Genomic DNA, 13961 nt, shown 5'->3' with positions numbered 1-13961 from the left:
AAAGATAAGGACTAGCAATACTCACTCACAGGTGATTACCCTCTTCTTCTGGGCAGAAGGAATATTACACTTCCCCTCCCACTTTTGGTTTGGTGCAGCCATGTGACTAATTCCAGTTTAGGAGGCTGAGCATGCATGTACTATATCATTTCTGGATTCAAACATTTCATGGATTATATGTTACCCTTCTACACTATTTTTCTTTGTCATGTCAACCAGGAGACCACACAGGTTCCAGATGGTGAAGCCTTGGTGTAATGGAGCTACTATCTTCCTGGATCCCTGAGAAGATGGATGGTCTAGAGGGCTGTTACTATCTATGGCAGATTTTGCGTGGGTAGGAAGTAAAGCTTTGAGATAGGAGGTTCTTTGTTTATACAGCATTATTTAGCTTATCCTGGCTAATTGGCATGAGTCAGAATATTTAAACTTCTCCTAAGATTCTTTTAATATTTACATTTATAAGAGTGAAGTTTGATGATTCATTTATTTAGTCACACTCATTTATGATCTCTATTTGATTCCAAGAAGTTTGCTGAGTACTAGGAATCTTGAAATGAATAGAACCCAACATTGACCTGTAGTACTTCACAGTTTGGTCCAGAAAACAAACAAAAGTATAACAGAGAGATAGATGCTAAAAATAAGGCATGTACTCAGCTCCTTGGATGAACCAAGAAGAGATTTAACACTGCATGGAATGTCAATGTACCTTTATAAGAGTTGACATTTGAGCTGAGAAAAAGGATGAACCTGAACTCACCTGTTGAACAAAAGCTGGCTGGGGACAAAGCATGGAAAGAAAATAGCATGTGAAGTGGCACAGTGTAAAAAAACAGCATATATTAGCAAAATTTTTCTGGCATGGTAAATTAAGGACAATCATTAACGATGAAGTCAGAACAAGAGGTAAGGGCCAGATCATAGAGGGATTAGTGTCATTCCATGGAATTGGGTTTTGGATCTGTAGATCCAAGTTGGCACACAGGTTTTACCTTGTCTTTCATCTATAACAGATTGCAGCATATCCCTGAAACTCTGTGCTAAAATGGATTCAGACTGTGTTTATGCTTAATTTATAAAGTCCATCATGGGAGAGTAGAGAGGTAGATACATGATTGAATCTTTGCAATGAATTAGCATCTATAAGCTTCCCATAGGAGTAATTCAGTTACTGAAGTCCATCCACAAATACCCAGGTTTTCTATTTCTTTGTCTCATGGAAAAAAAAAAATCAACAATATCCAAACACACACAATCAACACATGCACAGAATTCGGTTAACTGTTGCATCAGTGAGATGAGAGTGTGAGACAGAATTCAGATCTGAAAGCAGCAGACAGAATACATCTTTCTAAAAATAAATAATAAGAACATAATCCTTTTGCATCTGAAGGAGCTTCCTCCCTTCTTTTGGCCATGCAAAGAGGAAATGTATTTATTTTAGAAAAAGTAAATAAAAACAAGAAACTTTGAATAAGAGCATCGAAAAATACAATCTAAATTCCCCCATTCAGGAGTAACTGTTATTAACAATTGGTGTCCTCCTTCCAGATAGCATTCCATGTGTAATCACAGAGAAAAGATTGAGAGATGAGTGGTTTGGGTATTAATGTGTTTCAGAAGCAAAACTTATGAGGATGAAATTCTATTATTGGCTATTGCGTATTTATTTACAGGGAATGCTACTACTTTATGGGACATTTCTAGATGGACAAACCTAATGGCTTCCATGGAGGCAAGAGAACGGCCACAAACTGAAGTTGTAGTGCCTACAATACATTCATTACAGTTTCAAAAATTATGTTTGTATGATTTGCTTTTTGTCCAGTCACACAGCTAATGGAGACAATAACACAATCAATGCTTGACCTAAGGTAATGTTGACTGTGTGGTAAAGATCTCTGTCGTGCCCAATGGTTTTGAGATTTGTCTTCAAATACAGAGAATTTATTTCTGAAAGGCAGAAGAAACATTTGTCTAGGGAAATAATGTCTTTATCAACATTTTGCTAAACCCTTAGAAACTGAGATACTATAGATTTATCATATGTTTCCCTTTATAAACATAATCTATAAATATTGAATCTAAAACAAAAACCTAAATCAGAACCCCCGGATGGCTCAGTCGGTTATATGGCTGACTCTTGATTTCAGATCAGTTCATGAGTCCACGGTCCTGGCACTGGGATTTGTGCTCAGCAAGGAGTCTGCTTGAGATTCTCTCTCTCCTTCTGCCCCTCCCACTGTTCTTGCTTTCTTTCTAAAAATAAACAAATAAATCTTAAAAATAATAAAATAAAATTTAAAAATCTGAATTACTTGAGCTGACCAATACTTTAATTACATCACATAATAAGTAGACTTCTCTGATTTTTAAATTTTGTAAATTATTTGGGATGTTATTATTCGCATTGCATTCCAAAAAATGTTACTGGATTCCTGGTTTAATCTTATCTTCAGGGAAACCAGTGCTTTCCAACTCTCCTTATAGATCTGGAAATCTGAAAGTAGAGTGCACAAAAATTGCAAGAAATTCAAAAACAGTGATCAAGAAAAGGAATAGAATGCCCCAGGATCTATCCTGGCAACCAGAAAGTTCAGAGACCTTTAATTTTATACATAAAACTATTTCAAGAATGACTCACACCAGAGGATTACAGCACTTAAAGAAAAAAGAAATCAATGTTTAGAGATCTCAAGGAAAATTACATTAATTTCAGACAGCAATTTCCAAACAATCAATAGTTCACTGTCATAATTCATTATTAAACATCATATGACTCTAAGCAGACCATAGTCAGTTGAGTTATATTGTTACATAAAAATGTAATGAAAACAGGGGCACCTGGGTGGCTCAGTGGTTTAAAGTCTCTGCCTTCGGCTCAGGTCATGATCCCAGGGTCCTGGGATTGAGTCCCACATTGGGCTCTCTGCTTAGCGGGGAGCCTGCCTCTCCCTCTCTATCTCTGCCTACTTCTCTGCCTACTTGTGATCTCTTTCTGTCAAATAAATAAATCTTTTTTTAAAAAATGTAATGAAAACAATTATTATCTATTTTCATACAAAACTATAAAGTCACATAGACTAAAAAATGTTTGATAGTTCATACTTAAACAGTGTCATAGGAAGCATAAGAGCAAAGGGGCTAGAAGGAAATGTCAGGGTGAATGAAAACCACCTAGCCATAACTGACTTTTGTGTGTTCCCCATAGGCATCTTCATTTAAAAGGGCCAGGGGAGGAGGTGCCAATCAAAGACTACATTGCTTTTATGTATGACATCTTCCCTTAAGAAAATAATTCTGAGTTATTTCAAAGGGCTATCCACTAACTAGTAAGAAGAACATACTGTATCATATATTTTACCATTTAACACAAAAGCTGCAAGATTCTTGACAGGGACTTACTGCAGCTGGCATCTCTTATGGTCTGCAATGACACAAATTTACTTTTATAATACAACTTGAGTAAATATATGTCTGGTAGGAAATATTTTATCTGATGGGCATACCAACAAAAAAAATTATTTCTAAAGTGGGAGGAACTTAAAGTGGTCAAAGAAATATGTGTGTGTGTGTGTGTGTGTGTGTGTGTGTGTGTGTGTGTGTGTATAATCAGCCGCCCCAGGGAAAGAGTGAAGATATAGCAGCTGCCAGGAGAAAATACAGAATAGAATAAGTTATGTTTATAAATAAAAATAAATATGATGAGAGTCTTAATAGATTTGTTTATTTGGAAGCTATAAATGCCAAGAGAGGGTTTTTTGGGCACTTCTAGATTTTTGTTTGAGGATAGAAATATTAACAGTAATAGGGTGAATCACAGAGGCAAGAAAAACCTACAGTCACAGACCTGTGAACTGAATAAAGGCATATAAACTTCACAGTAAAAATTCAAGAAGTGTGCATTCCAAGATGAAAAATCATAAATTTAATCTCAAGGTTTGATTGGCTTCAAATTGATGATATGAAAGGAAAGAGAAACACCATAACAGACTAGATACAAAGTCCCAGCCATCCTAGTGCCTAATCTGTAATTCAGATGGCTGGGAAATTGACTCTTCAGATTCACAGCACTGACTGGAGTGCAATTAATTTCTGGTCTGCCCCTACCCTGCAGGGTAGGTGCAGGTGTAGGTTCTCCCCAGATGAATTTCCCATTCAGAGGAATCTTTGAGGTCACAAAAGTTATGCTCCTGGACTGAAGAGGAAATTGGGCAAGCACTCAGAGGATAAAGCAAAGCAATGGAGGAAAATAACAGATATCCTTCCAGATGATTGAATTCCAATCAGTTTCTGCTTGTGCTGCTATACAATACTCTACTCACATTTTCAAAAGCTTTTCACAGAAGCACTAGGACTACAGTTCAGCTAGATATTTAAAACAAATGTGATACTAACTATGGAGACAATTATGATGATAAAAATTAGTGTGGTACCACTCAAAATTTTTCATTTTAACAGAACTTTTGGCATTCAAGACAGATTTTAAATTATTATTTTATTTCATTTTATAACAACTATATTTGGAGGAAATCTCCAAACAAATTATTCTAGAAAAAAATCCATTTATGAAGATAAGAAATTAAGTCTCTGGAATCCAAGAGTAGTAAGGCATCCAGTGGATTATGCTACCTCTTATGTCTTCTCAAAAACAGCTAAAAGGACTGAGATTTATCAATTTAAATAAATCATTTATTAAGAGTCTAGTATATGTAAGACACTGTGCTAAAATCATGATATGTAGAAATGAGGAAGAAACAGTTCATCTCAAGGGAAAAAAAAACACACAAGAAATAGTATATTTCATTATATCCAATAGGGAGCTAGTAATGCAAACATATAGATTAAAATGGAATATTAATGTTTCTGATGACTGAGGTATAAGTTATAGAGGTAATGTAGTAGGAAATGACAGTCACTCTGTCAGAGTGAGGAACAACATTTTCTCGGGATAACATTACTTCAAAATGGCATTTAATGTTTTGGAATCTTTATAAGCAATGGATATTGATAACTTTTCTGTTTCATAACTCATTGAAGTTTAATGAAAGTTACAACTCAATAAACATGTACTAAAGCCTACCCCCATGTTATGCCAAGCGTTATAAATAAAAGCGCAGTGCAAGACCCCCTGAAAATTATAGAATGGAAGGGGATATAAGCACATAGGAGGAAGGTTTCAATACAATGTAGCAATGCTCTGACAATGAATAGCGTAATGTGCTCAGGGACTCCTTAACTTTAGTCCTTAAACTCCTTGACCTGAGAGATCATACAGAATGGTGGTCAGAGGAGCTTCTGAGAGGATGGTAGTTGAGCTGGGTACTAATTACGTAATAGGATTTAGCCTGCGGAAAACAAATGGGGGTGTTTGGAAGGGAAAAAAGGTGGGAGGGTATGGTGGTTGTAAAGAAAACATTTCAGACAGGAGAAATATAATCTTGCAGGGGATAAAGAAAAAGATGCTCTATGGTATACACAGGGCTGGAGGAATGAGGGATTGATAGGTTATTGGCTGTTGAAGGACACAGTCACCTTAGTGTTTCAAAAAAAAATACACTCGTTATATGAAATTTGTTTTGAAAGGAATAGTATTTGAGAGAGGACAGTAGATAGAAGGCTATTTTAGAGATCCTGGTGAGAGGTAATGAAGACCTGGTTAAGAAAGAAGTAGAAGCAATTGAGAGGAAGAGCAGGTCCAATAAATATTTTGATGATAAAATGATAGGATGCCTTTATTGTTGTGGAAGGCAAAAGTTTATGGCCTACCCAACTTGATGATTTCACATGGCAGTAATTTAGCAGAATGATAACATTACTTCCTTGCTTTAAAAATTAATTCTACCTATAGAGCATGATTGTAAAGGTGCTGTGTTTCTCTCATCCTCTGTAGCCAAAAAAATCCATATATGTATGTATATCTATGACTTTAAACTCTCTCTCTTCATATATCTCTGTACTTCTCTTTTCCTCCCTCTACTCTCTCCCCACTCCTATAACCATCTATCTATCATCTATCATCTCTCTAGCATCTATTTCTCTATTTCTATCTCTGCCTTCTTTGATTTAAAGCTTTATGTTATTGTCCCTCAAACAAAAATGCAAATTTTATTATTATTATTATTTTATGTTATGTTAGTCACTACACAGTACATCATTAGTTTTTGATGTAGTGTTCCATGATTCTTTGTTTACATATAACACCCAGTGTCCCATGCAATACGTGCCCTCCTTAATATCCATCTCCTGTCCAACACATCCCCCAAACTCCCTCTCCTCTAAAACCCTCAGTATGTTTCTTAGACCCCAAAGATGCAGATGTAGTGAAAAGAAGGGCTATGTGCACCCTAATGTTCGTAGCAGCAATGACCACAATAACCAAAATGTGGAAAGAGCCAAAATGTCCTTCAACAGAAGACTGGATAAAGAAGATGTGGTCCATATATACAATGAAATATTGCTCAGCCATCAGAAAAGATGTATACCCAACTTTTCCATCAACATGGATGGGACTGGAAGAGTTTATGCTGAGTGAAATAAGTCAAGTAGAGAAAGTCAACTATCATAAGGTTTCACTTACTTGTGGAACAAAATTCTAAGAACCTTGTTATCAGTTATTTTATTAATTATTTTTATTAACATATAATATATTATTTGTCCCTGGGGTACAGGTCTGTGAATTTCAAGCTTACACATATCACAGCACTCACAATATCACATACCCTCCTCAATGCCCATAACCCAACAACCCTCTCCATACACCCCTCCCCCAGCAACCCTCAGTTTATTTTGTGAGATTAAGAGTCTCTTATGGTTTGTCTCCCTCCTGATTCCATCTTGTTTCATTTTTTCCTTCCCTACCCCACAAACCCCCCAACCAGGGACATCATATGATAATTGTCTTTCTCTGATTGACTTATTCCACTCAGCGTAATACCTTCTAGATCCATCCACATCATTGCAAATGGCAGGATTTCATTTCTTTTGATGGCTGCATAATATTCCTGTGTGTGTGTGTGTGTGTGTGTGTGTGTGTGTGTGTGTATCACATCTTCTTTATCCATTCATATGTTGATGGACATATAGTTTCCTTCCATAGTTTGGCTATTGTGGACATTACTGATATAAACATTCAGGTGCACATGCCCCTACAGATCACTACGTTTGTATCTTTAGGGTATATATCCATTACTGCAATTGCTAGGTCATAGGGTAGCTCTATTTTCAACTTTTTGAAGAACCTCTATGCTATTTCCCAAAATGGCTGTACCAGCTTGTATTCTCACCAACAGTGTAGGAGGGTTCCCCTTTCTCCGCATCCTCACCAGTATCTGTCATTTTCTCACCAACAGTGTAGGAGGGTTCCCCTTTCTCCGCATCCTCACCAGTATCTGTCATTTTCTGACTTGTTAATTTTAGCCATTCTGACTAGTATGAGGTGGTATCTCATTATGGTTTTGATTTGTATTTCCCTGATGCAGTGATGTAGAGCACTTTTTCATGTGTCCATTGGCCATCTGGATGTCTTCTTTGCAGAAATGTCTGTTGATGTCTTTTGCCCATTTCTTGATTGGATTATTTGTTCTTTGGGTGTTGATTTTGATAAGTTCTCTATAGATTTTGGATACTAGCCCTTTATCTGATATGTCATTTGCAAATATCTTCTCCCATTCTGTCAATTGTCTTTTGGTTTTGTTGACTGTTTCTTTTGCTGTGCAAAAGCTTTTTGATCTTGATGAAGTCTGAATAGTCCATTTTTGCACTCGCTTCCCTTGCCTTTGGCCATGTTCCTAGGAAGAAGTTGCTGCAGGTGGGGTCAAAGAGGTTGTTGCCTCTGTTCTTCTCAAGGATTTTAATGGATTCCTGTCTCACATTGAGGTCTTTCATCCATTTGAGTCTATTTTTGTGTGTGGTATAAAGAAATGGTCCAGTTTCATTGTTCTGCATGTAGCTGTCCAATTTTCCCAACACCATTCATTGAACAGACTGTCTTTTTTTCCATTGGACGTTCCTTCCTGCTCTGTCGAAAATTAGTTGACCAAAGAGTTGAGGGTCTATTTCTGTGCTCTCTATTACTTTCCATTGATCTATTTGTTTTTGTGTCAGTACCAAACTGTCTTGATGACTAAAGCTTTGTGATAGAGCTTGAAGTCTAGAATTATGATGCCACCAACTTCGGCTTTCTTTTTCAACATTCTTCTGGCTATTTGGGGTCTTTTCTAGTTCCATGTAAATTTTAGGATTATTTGTTCCATTTCTTTGAAAAAAAATGATGGCATTTTGATAGGGACTGCATTAAATGTGTAGATTGCTATAGGTAGCATAGACATTTTCACAATATTTGTTCTTCCAAGCCATAAATATGGAATGTTTTTCCATTTTTTGTGTCTTCCTCAATTTCTTTCAAGAGCACTTTATAGTTTTCTGAGTACAGATTCTTTGCCTCTTTGGTTAGGTTTATTCCTAGGTATGTTTTGGTTTTGGGTGTAATTTTAAATGGGATTGACTCCTTAATTTCTCTTTTTTCTGTCTTGTTGTTGGTGTATAGAAATGTAACTGATTTCTGTGCATTGATTTTATATCCTGACACTTTACTGAATCCCTGTATGAGTTATAGCAGTTTTGGAGTGCAGTCTTTTAGGTTTCCACATAAAGTATCATATCATCTGCAAAAAGTGAGAGTTTGACATCTTCTTTGCTGATTTGGATGCCTTTTATTTCTTTTTATTGTCTGATTGCTGTAGCTAAGACTTCTAGTGCTATGTTAAACAGCAGTGATAATAGTGGATATCCCGGCCTGCTCCTGACCTCAGGATAATAGCTCTCAGTTTTTCCCCATTGAAAATGGTATTCACTGTGGGTTTTTTGTAGGTGGCTTTGATGATATTGAGGTATATACCCTCTATCGCCTACACTTTGAAGAGTTTTTATCAAGATAGGATGATGTACTTTGTCAAATACTTTAACATCTATTGAGAGTATCATATGGTTCTTGTTCTTTCTTTTATTAATGTAATGTATCACATTGATTGATTTGATTGATTTGTGAACCAAACTTGGAGCCCAGGAATAAATCCCACTTGGTCGTGGTGAATAATCCTTTTAATGTACTGTTGGATCCTATTGGCTAGTATTTTGGTGAGAATTTTCTCATCTGTGTTCATCAAGGATATTGGTCTGTAATTCTCTTTTTTGATGGGGTCTTTGTCAGGTTTTGGGATCAAGGTAATGCTGGCCTAATAGAATGAGTTTCAAAGTTTTCTTTCCATTTCTATTTTTTGGAGCGGTTTTAGGAGAATAGGTATTAATTGTTCTTTAAATGTTTGGTAGAATTCCCCTGAGAAGCCCTCTGGTCTTGGGTCCTTGTTTTTTGGGAGATTTTTGATGACTGCTTCAATCTTCTTACTGGTTATGGGTCTATTCAGGTTTTCTATTTATTCCTGGTTCAGTTTTGGTAGTTCATACCTCTCTAGGAATGCATCCATTTCTTCCAAATTGTCAAATGTGCTGGCACATAGTTGCTCATAATATGTTCTTATAATTGTTTGTATTTCGTTAGTGTTGGTTGTGATCTCTCCACTTTCATTCATGATTTTATTAATTTGGGTCCTTTCTCTTTTCTTTTTGGTAAGTCTGGCCAGGGGTTTATCAATCTTAATAATTCTTTCAACGTACCAGCTCCTAGTTTTGTTGGTTTGTTCTACTGTTCTTTGGTTTCTATGTCATTGATTTCTGCTCTGATCTTTATTATTTCCCTTCTCCTGCTGGGTTTAGGATTTCTTTGCTGTTCTTTCTTCAGCTTCTTTAGGTGTAGGGTTAGGTTATATATTTTACACCTTTCTTCAGTTTCTTGAGAAAAGCTTGTATTGCTATAAACTTTCCTCTCAGGACTGCCTTTGCAGTGTCCCACAGATTTTGAACAGTTGTGTTTTCATTTTCATTTGTTTCCATGAATTTTTAAAATTATTCATTAATTTCCTGGTTGACCCATTTATTCTATAGCAGGATGCTCTTTAGCCTCTATGTATTTGGGTTCTTTCCAACTTTTCTCTTGTGATTGAGTTCTATCTTCAGAGCATTGTGGTCTGAAAATATACAGGGAATGATCTCAGTGTTTTGATACCAGATGAGACCTGATTTGTGACCCAGGATGTGATCTATTCTGGAGAATGGTCCATGTGCACTAGAGAAGAATGCATATTCTGTTACTTTGGGATGGAATGTTCTGAATATATCTGTGATGTCCTACTGGTCCAGTGTATCATTTAAGACCTTTATTTCCTTGCTTATCTTTTGCTTGGATGATCTGTCCATTTCGGTGAGGAGTGTGTTAAAGTCTCCTACTATGATTGTATTATTGTTGAAGTGTTTCTTTGACTTTGTTGCTAATTGGTTTATAGAGTTGGCTGACCCATGTTAGGGTCATAGATATTTAAAATTATTAGATATTCTTGTTGGAGAGACCCTTTAAATATGATATAGTGTTCTTTCTCAGCTCTTATTATAGTCTTTGGCTTAAAATCTAATTGATCTGGTATAAGGATCCCCACCACTGTTTTCTCTTGATGTCCATTAGCATGGTAAATTGTTTTCCACCCCTGCACTTTAAATCTGGAGGTGTCTTTTTGTCTAAAGTTTTACCATTTCTCGATAGTATAAGGTAGTCATAATTTCAGAAGCTTTGCTATTTTTGTCTTAGTTATTAAAATATTTCTCCTTTTTCCTTTTTAAAAAGATTCTTTTTTAGAAAGTCCTGAAAAAAGGGAAAGTCATTCGTAAGGATAGAGAGTATACTTGCTCATTATTAATCCCTTCAGTATTAGTTTCATTATTGATACATATTTAAAGGTTGTGTTAGTTCATACTTCCCTGGAAAGCAGATGCTATGACAGAATTAAGATTGCAAGAGGCTTATTGATACAAAATAAAACGAGAAGAAGCACAATTTTGTATGTAAAGTGTCCAAAATGTTATGCAGAGCTAATATCTGTAAAAGAAAAGAAAGGTAGGAAAAGAAGACATCAGAGTGGTGGGCATCCCAGTGTGCAGAAAAAGAGTCCTACTTAGGACAGAACTGGCCAGACACTATTATCTCCATACTCCTCACTTAAGGGCTGCCCAAGGAGAGTTTTGCTTGAGAGTTAATGCTGGGAAGATTTTTGACTTCTGTTATCTACCCTTTATTATGTGATTCCACATCTCCAAACACATTTGGGGAGCAAGATTCTCTAGCATATCAGCAAGTCTTCTTTTCTGAGGATGATATTGAAAGGAAAGTTTGGTGGGATGAGTAACCTTTCTAATACTGCTCTTGGTCACATGGCCTGAACTCTCATTCCTCTCCCTGCACTACATTCTAAATTCCCCTTGCCCTCATATATTGTCTCTGTTGGTATTGGATGTTGGCCTAGTGGTGTGAGCCACGCCCTCATTTTGGGACAGTGCAAGTCTTGTAACCATTTTCTTCTCAGGCTGTGGTTGCAACACTAGTTTATTTCACATTTCAGAAACAGAAGTGCAAGGGTCACTCAAATTGATAACCTGATTTCCACACATACTCCTTTCTGCAGTCATTCTGTATTACCAGTCCTACCTCATTCCAGGTTATCAGGGGCAATTACCTTGTCATGATAGTGATTACTCTTCTTACTTGAAAAAACTCTGGTAAGGTCAATTGCCCAAGTCCTTTTGTCTTTTCTCATTTTTTCTTGGATAGACTTATTAGAGATTTATCAACTTTCTGATCTTTTAAAAGAACCAAATATCATTTCATTTATTTTCTCTATTGTTTTCTTGTTTTTATTTCTAATGATTTCTGATCTTTTTTATTCCCCTTGGCTGCTTGCTATATATTTTATTTGCTCTTCATTTTTAGTATTGTAAGGTGAAAACTAAGGATTTTAATTTTATATCTTCCTTATTTCTGTTTTGTATACTTAATGCTATAAATCTCCCTTTAAGCACTGCTTTAAATGTATATCACAAATATTAATAAATTATATTTTATTTAAATCTAATTCAAAATATTGTTTAAATCTGTCCTAAAATTCTTTCTTTACAAGTGGTTTTTATGGAGGTGTGTCTAACTCTCAAATTGTTGGTTTTTTTCTAGTTATATTTCTGTTATGATTTCTAGTTTAATTCCACTGTAGTCTGAGAACATACTTTGCATCATTTCCACTCTTTGTACTTGTTAAAATGTATTTTGTGTCCCAGAATATGGTCTATCTTGATGGATGTTCCATGTGAACTTGAGAAGAATGTGCTTTATGCTTTTTTTGGATGGTCAGTTCCATAGATGTCAATTTAATGCAGTTGATTGATAGTGTTGTTCAAATCATCTATTTCCTTTTCACTGATTTTCTGCTTGAATTGTTAATTACTGACAGAGATTATGAATTTGTTTCTCCTCTTAGTTCTGTTTTTGCCATGTGTTTTTGAGATTCTATTGTGAAGTATGAACATGGTTAGAATTTTTATGTGTTTCTGGAGACCTAATTTATTTGTCATTATATAATCACTCTCTGTATCTCTTACAATCGTCCTTGTGCTGAAATGTGCTTCATATCAAGTTAATATAACTACTTAAGCTTTCTTTCGATTGGTTTTACCATGGTATATATTGCCTTTTCCTTTATTTTTAACTTATCTGATTCTTTATATTTAAAATGGTGGACATTTTATTATATGGGGGACAATTATTATACACAACATGTAGTTGATCTTGCTTTTTAAACCACTGTGACAATTTAGTTTTTAATTGATATGTTTAGACAATTGATATTTGTGATTGTTATGATTATTGTGATTACTTATGTAGTTAGATAATATCTACTGCTTTAAGACTGTTTTCAATTTGTTGCATTTGCTCCTTCTGAATTATTCATAATTATGTTCAAGGGTTAAAATTCAATAGGTCAATTTCTGTTGATGAGGATGGGGCACAGCCATTTTTTTTTTCTATGTAAGGTTCTGTCATACTTGTCTGGGAGCTTCAGATGGTAGGGTATCTGCATTATTCAACATCAGTGATGGCTAGCTGAGTGCCTGTCAGTTAGCAAGTCCTTAATAAATGAGAAGTGAGTATATAAAGAACAAATGCTGGAGAATAGTGTGAGGAAAGTAACAAAAATATAAAGAGGCGATGAGAATCAACATTAATAACATTAATAATGTTTTAAAATAAAACATTTACTACATGCTACCCAATATAATAAGTGGCACACATGCATTAGGTCATTACAAAATATAAAAAAAATATATACAACTGAGGAATGTGAGTTTTGAAAATATTAAGCAAACTTCTCATAAGTTATAACTTTCAGTGTCAGAACTCCCTCTTAGGTTTTATAGACCTTCAAAGATCAGACTCTATTTCCACCAAAGACACGCCCCCAGATGCTAAAATATTGTTCACTAGGATGTGATTATTAACCAGACATCCATCCTTAAGCCCCTCATTAACTCATAAATTTAAGTGCACAGACTTTTTAAAGAAGTCATATTTATAAAGGAATGTACTTCATTTACTAACTCAGGTATTTGCTTTCAAGACAGCTTTCACCTCCAAGTTTTGAGTAGTTTTTTTGAAATCATCCTTTCCTTCATTTGTTACTAGAAATCTGGTTCACCTCAAGGGGTGACATAATGCACCTCAAATATATTACCGTACATGAAATTCACACTTCTGATGATTTTGAAAAAAAACGTGTATAAATATTGTGTCAGACATAAAATATTTGTTCAGTTGGCCAAGTGAGTAAAATATTTATTTCTAGAGGGGGAAGAACAGCAGGCAGGAGGAAGACATACAACAGCAATAAAAGTCTCCCATGAAAGGCTTCATTCAGATTGCATAAATGTGGCCAGAAACAGAATAAATTTTGTATAGAAATAAGTAGAGAGAGAAAAATGTTAATATTTTTATCTGAGAATTGTATACTACAGCAATGTGCTGA

General features: G+C 35.5%; 1 pseudogene; it reads left to right on the top strand.

The window, feature by feature from the left end:
- Nucleotides 1–891: 891 nt before the first annotated feature.
- LOC123950454 overlaps nt 892–13961 on the top strand; it is a 41024-nt pseudogene continuing 27954 nt past the window's right edge.

This window comes from Meles meles, chromosome 9 (genome assembly GCF_922984935.1).
Source record: "Meles meles chromosome 9, mMelMel3.1 paternal haplotype, whole genome shotgun sequence".
NCBI lineage: Eukaryota > Metazoa > Chordata > Mammalia > Carnivora > Mustelidae > Meles > Meles meles.
Note: the sequence above shows the minus strand (reverse complement) of the source record. Positions and strands in the feature narration are given on the sequence as shown.